Genomic DNA, 11,070 nt, shown 5'->3' with positions numbered 1-11,070 from the left:
GTTTATGATACATGTGATTGTTGTCTCTTTCACACAAGACATAGACATAATTTGTTTCTATAAAAGAAACCAATTTTTCTATGAAAGAAACCAATTTCGAATCTTAACTTTCTCATCAAGTCATAATATTAAATATGTGATTGTAAAGATGTTCATCCAACCAAATACCAAGTTTGCAAGCTGGAACATGTTCTATAACAGAACCATCCAGAGTACAAATCTGAATGTGCACGCTCCCTGCATATTGAGATATCCAATCCTAACTTCTTTATATGCTTCAAGAAGACATCTGTTAGGCCTGTACCTGATGTGTCAAGCACAGGAAAGTAACAAAATGCTCGCTAACAGCAGCACAGACACCAACTTGGCATTTGACAAGGCATGGTGTCACAGAGAGCTGTTCTATTGTTCTCTTTTTCTAATGGGGTGTTGAGCATGTGGAGGTGGGAGATGGCAGTCTCTCAGACAATCAAATGATATGATTTTCTCTTCCTATCATTTTGATAGCGTGTCTCTTTCTTCTCCTCGGTGCAAAAAAGAGAAGGGAAAGGATAGAGATATAAAAAAAAAAAAACAGATTTTGTCCTTTGCCATCAGGTCCACGAAGATCATTTGTCCTTATTTTCAATTTTCAATTCAATTTTATTTTGGGGGGATAAGTAATGTTCAAGTTGTTTGTCTTTTATTTCTCACTTCCACAGATCTGAATACCAATGCTCTCTGTTTCCTTTTATCAACAACCAGCAAAGCTTGGTGGCTCAGCTAACTAAAGTATTTGCACTACGAGGTTGCTCTTACAGCTTTCCTATAATTCCTCAATTTTTATTTTAACTTCAGGTGGAGTGTGGTTAGCTCACTTAGTGCCCGTCCAATGTACGAGACTGAGTCCTTATTGCTATAGCCCAGGTTTGAGTCCAGCCTATCACCCTTTGTAGCGGGTTGCCCCCTTTCACACTCCTCATTTCCTATTGCTATTCACTGTCCTGTCAGCAGTGGTTATCAATGTCGCCTCACAGCAAGAAGTTTGTGGGTTCGAACCTAGGTCTTCCAAGGCCTTTCTGTGTGGAGTCTGCATGTTCTCCCCTTGTCTGTGTGGTTCTCTCCAGGTGCTCTGGTCCTCCCACCATCCAAAGTCATGCAGGCTAGGCTAACTGGCAACTCTAAATTGTCCTTAGGTTGAGTGTGAGTGCTTGTTTGTATATATGTGCCCTGCAATGGACTGGCAACCTGTGCAGGTTGTACCTCACATTTCGCACAATGACCAAGGACCAAGACTTTAGTTGACATGTAATAAAAACAGTCAAATTTTTAGAACCACAATGCCATGGGCATCCTGGTGATGGACACTAAGGATGAATCCCATTTCACCACTTGCCCCTACCCCTTCATTTTGCAATTTCACACCTAGAGGTAAAGTATCCGGGTTCTTGTTGCAATACAGGGGTAACTACACAGCCCTCGAAACAGAGATGTTTCAGAGGCACATTTCAAACGGAGGGCTACGAGAAAGCTCCCAGAATGCATTGTGAAAGCACCAGCAATCACTATGCAACATGCCAGCTACAATGTAACATTATAACATTACATTGTAGCCAACATAGGTAGGCTAACTACAGCAAAACTAGTTTGCAGTCTATCCTAACACAAATGTATTCATTAGCAGAAGGCTAGCTATGACCTACACAAGAGAGATTGCCACAGCGGAGGACGGCATATTTTAAACGTTGTCAAGGAAAAGTCTGGCAAAAACTTGTTGCATCTGTTAACTTAAGAGCCATCATTGACTACTGATGATGTACAGGGATCTTGAAGGGTTGTCCCATTACGTATTATGATTTTAACCACTTCCTCTAGTAACTCTGTTTCAAGGGGCAAGGGGCACAATTGAAAACATGGGGTAGTTGAAAAATAAGGAATGGAATTCACCATTAGACTGAAGAAGTTAACCAAATGCCACACCAAGTTTATGCATTTTACAACAAAATGACAAAAAGTCACACTCCTATTCGATTTCCCCCTATTTCAATAGCATAGACTGGCACCAGACGTGACCATATTTGGACGAGACGGTGGACCTGGCTCGTGTGAAGCTAGCTATCTTGGTTAGCAAGATGCATCTGTAAGTCATGTTAACTGTAATTTTAACCAAGATGATAATTTTATCTAGCGAGCAACAGGCTTAAAACAAAATGTAATCACCAGAGAAAATGAACAGCCAACTCTTAATTCTCTGGGTGAACTGGAAAATAACAAAATATTTGACAAGTTTCAATCTGGTTTCAGGAAGTACCACAGCACTGAGACTGCCCTGCTTAAAGTTACCAATGACCTTTTAATGTCTGCTGATGAAGGAATGTGCTCAGTCCTGGTACTCCTGGACCTTAGCGCTGCTTTTGACACCATTGATCACAACATCATGTTAGACAGACTGAGGCACTGGGTGGGGATCTCTGGTACTGCCCTAGAATGGTTTTCATCTTACCTGTCAAATAGGAAGTTTTGCGTGTCTGTAAACAACTATGTCTCTTCGTTCTGTCCAGTTAAATATGGTGTGCCTCAGGGGTCAGTCTTAGGACCCATTTTGTTTTCCTTGTATCTGCTTCCCCTTCCCCACATATTATCCTTCAACATGGTATTTCTTTTCATATTTACGTTGATGACACACAAATGTACTTGCCTGTCAGATCCACAGACCCTGGAATGCTGAGTTCACTTAACAACTGCCTTTGTGAAGTTAAAAAATGGATGTCAAATAATTTCCTCCAGCTGAACTCAGACAAAACAGAAATCCTGGTCCCAGCAGATGGCAATATTTTATTTCCCCAGTAAATCACATTAAGCCTGTTGCAAAGAAACTTGGTGTCTGGTTTCATAGTAATTTAAATTTCGAGCAGCACACCACAATGCTTGTTCAATCATGTTTCTATCAACTTAGAAATATAGCAAACATTGCAAGATCTATGTTAACTTTTAAGGACCATTTTACACGTCTTCATCAAGCCTGGATTATTGCAACAGCCTTTTCATCTGTTTAACCCAAAAATCTATTGATCAACTCCAGACTGTCCAGAACTCCTTCACTATCCCCATTGGTGGTCAAGCCAACTCCTGTTCCTCGTGCCCCATCAGTGGTCCAACCAGTACCAGCTCCGTCAGTGGTCTGGCTGACCCCTGCTCCTCATGCCCCATTGGAAGATCGACAGACGTCCACTCAGTCAACGGTCCGGCCGACCCCTTCTCCTCATGCCCAGTAGGGGGATCGACTGACATCAGCTCCGATGGTGAACCGGCCAACCCCTGCCCCTCATGCCCAGTCGGTGGATCGTTCGGTTTCTACTCTGCCGGTGATCCAACCGAGTCCTACTCCTTATGCCCAGTCAGAGGATCGACTGACATCAGCCCCAATGGTGGTCCGACCAACTCCCACTACTTGTGCCCAGTCGGAGGATCGACAGAACTATTAGAACAAAAAATCTTTCTAAAAAAATTAGTTCTTATTCATGCTCAGAGAGGAGACAAATACTGTGTGTCATGGCATTGGGTTTTTTTTTTGTTGTGTAATACATGCCTAGTTACTAATAATATACTGTAATACTTTTTATTGTTTGTGTTTCCTTGCATTGCCCATAGGTGGTGGTTTCAGCTGTGAGAAATGTCAGCAAGCCATACAGAAGAAGCTGCAGTTGGAATATCCAAGGAGCATGTGAATGCATAGTAAACTGTTGGTTGTTAATGTTATGAAATCATATTAATGTATAACTAATACCATCATGACGAGTTTGACTATGGTGAGAAGGAGATATAGTTAAATGCGCATTTATCCAAAACAGAGCTGACATCAGATATTCTATGCTGGACCAACGGACCAGAAACTAGCTCTCGTCTACGGAAAACTGACAGCCACATAGTTTTGCCTAAAGGAGGCAACTGCATGAGCTTTCAATCCAGATTACAGTGTGAAACGGATTGTGTCGAGAGTGAATCCTAGAAATCTAGTGTCATGGGAAGACCTGCTGTTTCTCTGCAGACCTTGGAACCCAGAGGTTGGAGAAAACCGGAGAGCTTGGAGCGGCGGCAATGGGTTAGGATGAGAACGGGTACCACTTGGGGGCTTGTTAGGCCACGCCACTGAAGCAAGCTATGGTTTGGAAGCGGTGTAGATATGGATTTTTGGTAAAATCTAGAATAATGGCCATGTAATCGTCTAAGTGTATAGAGAAAGTGTACGCAACTTTTCAGGAGTGAGTTTCCTCAACCAGGTGGATGTTCTCCCTTTCGGGTAGTTGCCCTTTGAGGGATCTTTTAGTTGGCGGTTAGTGAGGAAAAGGCATGATAAGAAGATCAAGATTAGTAGAGTAGTTTACGATGTGTTTGAGTAAACTAGTGTGCTGAAGAACAAGAGATGAAGATGAAGAACGGGAGATGAAAGAATTAGGATTAGCTGATGAAGAGGACCAAGATAGGGGAGGGCTGCAGAGTCGGGCTCGTGGAGCATTGGATGTGGGCTATTTGATGAGATCACACTACTCGCCAGTGCTTCCTATGTTGTATGGAGCCGCTGGGCCATGGGACGGAGGAATCGGCCGAGTAAGTGTTTGCCGTTGCCAAGAGCTGGCGAATTATGGAAAATTTCACTATTATATAAGCCCTCTTTTTAACCTGTGGCATGACATTGATTTTAGTTTGGCTTTTTAAACTTATAAACATTATCTTAAATGTGGTAATAAATTGTTAAAGTTATTTTCGCCTTTGTGGTTTGTTTCTGCTCTGCCCAAACCCCGATTTTAAAGAACCTGTGTGTCTGTGAGTACTAGGGCTCATTCCCTAGGTGGCGTTGTTGGTGTGCCTTTTAACATATGTTTCTGAGATTTTTTAATTGAGAATTTTATTTGTGTACCAGCTGCACGACCGATAATTTGCTGTTGTTGTTGGCTGGATACTTTTAAAAGATATTTTCAGTTAAACCTTTTAATTGTAACTTTTATCACGAACGGCCACGCCACATTATAATAAATAAATTTATGTTAAGCTTTGTTAAAATTGAGTTGCATCCTCCTCCATTGTTGCGGCCTGAGAGCCTGGGTCGTAACACCCTGCTAGTTAGTTTTTTCCCTGTGGTTTTACATTTCACTGCTGCCTGTTTGTTTTGGATCATTGTTTCTTTTAGAGTTCCAGTAAAGCTCTGTCTTTCTTGAACAACTATTGACTTTGTCTCCAGTGTTGTAGCAAAGTCCAAACACCAATTTCATATGTGATCAGACAGACACAGCAACTCCTGTTTCCTCTGTTCCATTAGCTACATGGCCAACTCCAGCTCCTCGAGTCCAGCCGGCGGCCAAACTCCTGGTCCCATGGTCTGGTCATGGACCCGGCTGACTCCTGTACCCGGTGTCCTGTTGGCGGTTCGTCCGACTCCTAACCCTGTTCAGCTGCATGCTAATTCCTGTCCCTGCCACTGCTGCTGAGCCACAGCAACAACAATGAAACAACATAAGTTAATAATAAGCCAACAGTGAAGGAGGAAGTCAGTAGACTCATTGTCTCAAACAATTTCAATCACAATACCGTACACAATAACTTCTGTTACCACCTGGGTCAAGGCTGGTAACAAAAAGGGAGGCCTCACACAGATAATAAGAACAAAAGTGGTTTATTTAACTCAAACTAACAAACAACTTAACTAAGTTGGTGGCGTGGGTAGATATGATCAGTCATGTCAGAAGTGTGTGGATGAGTGAGGATGAAGTGTAATAAATGTTGGTGGGTGCAGCAAACCAAACAAAGGAACAAAAGCTGAGGTTGAAGCAGCAGGCCAGCAGAGAGAGTGATTTCTAGAAAGGCGGCCCTTTTATGTCCTCTAGGAAGCCCAACCCAGATGGGCAGGTAGACGCATTGGACCCTCCCAGCTCTACCTACAAGCCACACCCAGAATCTGCAAAACAGAGAAGACATACAGGCAGGCAGACTGGGGAAGTCGTCACACTACAAACTTCTTAATAGAATAACAGAATTATTCATTTAGCACGGATTAACAATCACAAATTCAGTAAATAAACCACTACTATCTAATCTAAGTCAAACAACAAACCTACAACAATCAACAAACGCAGAGATAATGTGTTGTTTGTGTGTGAAAGTCAAGGTAGATGTGTGGGACACAAAGGGAGAAGGTGAGAGAAAGAGAGGGTGGCCGGAGGGATGGAAACAAAGTTTTTGGTCCACCTGACACTGTGGCATGTGGATTCTAAAATCAACCAACTCCTACCAATCCTCAACTATTTTACTCGCCAACTTTTTCTTGTTAACCAGCGTTGTACGTGCATATGAATGATAATACAAGTTGTACAATATTCAAACACTTTTATTTCATAAGTTGAAAATACTGACATTCTCTCTTTCACTCTCATGCACACGTAGCACACACACTCACACCCCGACACACAAACCATGAAACATTCCTTCAGCTATCCTCATGCCCAGTCCCAGTTCAATGTCCCTCCTTCTGTTCAGAATCAGATTTTTGAAAGTTTCAGGGGCGCTTTCCTAAGCACTCTGTTGGCACTACTTTGCCTTACATGGCATTATGTTGGGGATTAGGGTTTAGATGCCATCAAGATTTATAATATTGCTATAATTTAATAATTAATACAATAATATAATTTAAAGTTATATTATCTGTATAGCACCACACTTGAAACAAGATAACTTAACAGCCCAGTGTTTCCCACACATATGCTTTACTTGGGCAGGTCGTCCAGGGAGATTAACAGTAAATAACCAAGTAAATTTGGCGACCCATTTAAGTCATTTTTGATTGCAGCGCTGCGCAGCGCATATTCGCGCCGCACATCCTCTCGCTCTGTCGCTAGCTCTCGCTCTCTCTCTCCCTCGCAAAGACGGACAACAGACCCGTCTGTGAATTCAATGGTTGGTATCTGTACAAAATGAAAAATCTTTATGACCACAGAGTAGAGGATCGCGCTTTTTTGCCAGGAGATCAGGTGCTTGCTCTGTTGCCCATTGTTACTTCCCCATTTCAAGTTTTCAGGGCCATACTTAGTGGTGGAAAAAGGTGTCAGACCAGAATTATGTGATTGCTACTCCCAGTCGTAGATCGTCTACTCAGCTCTGTCATGTCAACTTGCTAAAACCATACTATGCTCGTGTATAGCAGGCAGTTGAAGCACAGCTTTCTGATGTGCATCCAGCTTGCTTGTCTGTATCTGTGTCCAATCAGGCTGTGGTAGGTCAAGGGGAGGAGGATTTGTTGGGCCCACATGAAGCGGTGCTATATGGGCGGCTTAAGAACTCAGTGTCCATGCGGAATCTCCCTACCCGCACACATTTGGTTGAGCATGATATAGATGTTGGGGATTGTAAACCGATTAAGCAGAGGTTTTATCGTGTTCACCCGGAGAAATGTAAACATTTGGATGCTGAGGTTAAGTATATGCTGCAGAAAGGTATCACGGACCCCTCCAGTTCCAGTTGGGCATCACCTTGCTGCTTGTGCTGAAGTTTGATAACACTCCCAAACTTGTACAGACTTTATGGAGGCAAACAGTGTCACAAAACCAGACTGTTTTCCCCTCACCCTTATGGAAGACTGCATTGACCAAGTGGGGTCCGCTAGGTTTGTGAGTAAGTTTGATCTATTGAAAGGCTCCTGGCAGGTCCCTTTGTCAGAAAGAGTGCGAGAGATTGCTGCATTTATTACACCTACTGGTTTGTATTCATATGCAGTGATGCCGTTTAGTTTGTGGAATGCCCCAGCGAACTTTCAGCGCCTGATGAACAGGGTTGTTGGAGATTTGGATGGGTGTTCTGTGTATTTGGATGATGTAGTTATTTTTTCAGATGATTAGGATGGTCACCTTGACCGCATCAAGAGGGTTTTTGACCGTTTGGCTCACTCACAGTTGACTGTTAATCTGGCCAAGTGTGAGTTTGCGAAGGCTACAGTCACTTATTTGGGCTGTGTAGTGGGACAAGGGAGAGTGTGTCCAGTGCGGGCAAAAGTGCAGGCTATTGATGACTATGCCCCGCCTCCAACTACAAAGGTGTCCTAATCAGAGGCTGGTTCATTGGGCCCTTTTCCTGCAGTCCTACAGCTTGGACATTTGTCATATTAAGGGGCGGGACAAATGTTTGAATTTGTATTGTATTCAGTTGCTCTCTGCTCTGTCCCCATAATCCTACATCTTCTTCTTGTTGTCCTAAATTCAGCTTCCAGGATCCAGTTGCTGGGGACAGAAGGATTGTGGGGGCCGTAAGCGGTGAGGTGTTTTTTCAACGTATTTACTCCATTGGTGGTTGTTAGCCAGGGTTCTCTTTGGGACACCACAATACATACATAATACAGTACATACAGGTAGTGATGAGGTAATAGAATATGTATGAGAGCTGGTACCAACATGTAAATTGAGTCTAGTACAAGATTTGGGTTTGCAGAAGTACAGAATGTCTCAGCAGCAAAAGTATCATAAAGTAAGCTACACTTTGTTAAAGCGGTGCAAACTGCATTTAATTCATGACCTTCCTTCCCATCTGTTCTTCCTTCCCCTCCAGATCAGTTACATCTTCAGTCTGCAAGATGCTGACCAGGTCATCCCATTGAACATGGCTGAAGATGCTGTTGATGACATGTACTTTGCCTGCAACGAAACAATGACGGAAATGATCAAAGACAAATACTTTGAAAAAGAGAACACTGGCATTTTTGCAAATGTCTGGAAAAAAGCAGAACGTTGTGCAAACAAGAAACTAGAACCAATCGATAAAGGGGAGGAGGCTCTAACTAAGGAGCATAAGCAAGCAATCTGTGTTTATACATCTGATAATCAAAAGTTTTATGGGATATTCAACGGAGCAGTCCGGACCAACAGAACAATCTATGGAAAATCCTTTGCATTCCACTCCTTACATTTCTGGCTAACATCTGCCGTTCAGATCCTCAGTAACAACAAAAAATGTCAAACAACTTACCGCAGAACAAATCTTGTGCTTTCTGGCAATGTCAACGATATAATTCGGTTTGGTTTCTTTGCCTCCAGCCCTAAAAGAACAGACCTGACAGAATTTGGTAGTAAGACATGCTTTCAAATTGAGACCTGTTTTGGTGCTTTTCTAAAAAAATATCCATCCCTTAAAGATATAGAGCAAGAGGTCCTCAATCCCCCCCTATGAAATGTTCAAGATAACTAAGAAACTGGAGAACAAATACAAATACTAATATAAACTGCCACGTGGCAAAAATGCATAATAAATAAAAGACTCATGGTTCTTCTTGAACTGGTGCAGCAAAGCCAAAACTAAGTTGAGAGTTTAGTCTTCAGAAAATGATCCACATGATCCTTCTGAAATCCAAGATCATTACAATATATTCGTACGTTCCCCTCAACCCCTAAAGTCATGCTTGGGAGTGCTTTTATTATTGAAGGATATAGGTTTTCATTCTTCCCCAACATGTTATACTGTACATCAACATGAGCAACAATTTCTAAAAGGCATTTGTGATGTGTTCTTTTCATTTATCAGCATTTCTATAGGCAAAAAAATGTTTTGTTTAGAAATGTTCTGAATTCAATCAATAAATTTCTAAACAATAAGTTTGTTTTGTTTATCTTGGATCTGCATAAAAATTGTTTGTAACACTATAGTTAGCCCATTTGAGGAATTAGCCAATGACATACTGAGGTGCTCATTCCACAGTTTGGGGGCAACTGCTGAAAAAGAGCGATCGCCCCTGGTCTTCAGCCTGGTCCTGGGCACTGATCAGCAGACCTCAGTGACCTTGGCGGGGTGTATAAACAATGAATCAATGCTGAAAATACGGATTGTGTGGTTTTGAAAGTGGGTCACGTTTTAAAAACTGATAAGGAAAGGAAAGATATGATATTGTTAGTCTAGGTAGAGACTAACAATGTTATTTGGCTCAGGAGGTAGAGTTAATCAGAAGGTCGGCGGTTCAATTCCTGGCTCCCCCAGGCTGCATGTTGAAGTATCCTTGGGCAAGATACTGAACCCTGAATTGCCTCTGGTGGCTGTTCTGTCAGTGTATGAATGTTAGTTTCTGTTCGAGCACTAAGGCTCAGTGAATAAATGCAGAGGTAGTGTGAAAGCGCTTTTAGTGGCGCTATACAAGTACGGAGCATTTACATTTAAGAGAAAGGTATGACTAGATATACCGCAGGTAATTAGACATTTGCCATTCACATCACCATCATTATAAAACTTCATACGACAGTCGAGACTAAAGCAGAGAGGTTTGTGTGTTACGTCAGATTCATTAAAATTCCCCGAAATGCTTCAACTGTACAATAATTTCTTTGTAGTTTAAAGAACCCGTCATAGCCTTGATATCATGCTGGTTAATCAGTGGCTACAGAGAAGGTCACACAAGCTGATACTTTACTGTCCAGACAGCTGCTGTCTACATGTGTAATTACTGATATGACCATCAGATGGTGGTCAGTTACTCTCCTACTTGTTTCATATTTTATCCCAACTTTATTTTTCCATCCCTTCTTATATTCTTCCCTACTAAGTTGTTTTCTTCCTTCCCTTATCCCTGCACCCATTTTTCCTTGTATGATCCTGCCTTCTTTACCACATTTTCATCCTGTCTGGTCCAGCGAAGGTGGATTTGTTAGTTAGTTTGTTAGTTCATTTCAGTCAGTAGACACATTTAAGTATTTAGTCTTTAAATATGAGATCCAGTTTTTTTAATGTTATTTCAAGAGAAATATATTTCCTAATATTCGGGCCAAGTCAAATATTCTTAGCTTTAATTTTAGTGCATAAACAGTTTAATAATAATCAACTAACCAGGTTAACTTAAAGTCCAAAAACATTTGCACATTGAAAGATTTTGGATTTTTCAATAAGGGAAACAGAGTAAATGTATTTTTAAGAAATGTTTACAAGCTCATTGAGCTTTTAATAAGACATGCTTTATGTCTGTACTGGATCGTTGATTATTCTGTTATTTTCAATTTAGACATTCAGCCTGCAGTTCAACACGTGTCTGAAACAGTTCCAGACGTCACAAGTGAATCCAGGATCTGTGAC

At 41.7% G+C, this 11,070-nt stretch overlaps 1 pseudogene; it reads left to right on the top strand.

Moving 5' to 3' along the window:
• Nucleotides 1-3,061: 3,061 nt before the first annotated feature.
• On the top strand, nt 3,062-9,232 carry LOC123966373 (annotated as a pseudogene).
• The last annotated feature ends 1,838 nt before the right edge of the window (nt 9,233-11,070 follow it).

This window comes from Micropterus dolomieu, unplaced genomic scaffold (assembly GCF_021292245.1).
Source record: "Micropterus dolomieu isolate WLL.071019.BEF.003 ecotype Adirondacks unplaced genomic scaffold, ASM2129224v1 contig_13298, whole genome shotgun sequence".
NCBI classification, from domain to species: domain Eukaryota; kingdom Metazoa; phylum Chordata; class Actinopteri; order Centrarchiformes; family Centrarchidae; genus Micropterus; species Micropterus dolomieu.
The sequence above is the reverse complement of the archived record's forward strand: the minus strand, read 5'-3'. Positions and strand labels throughout refer to the sequence as shown.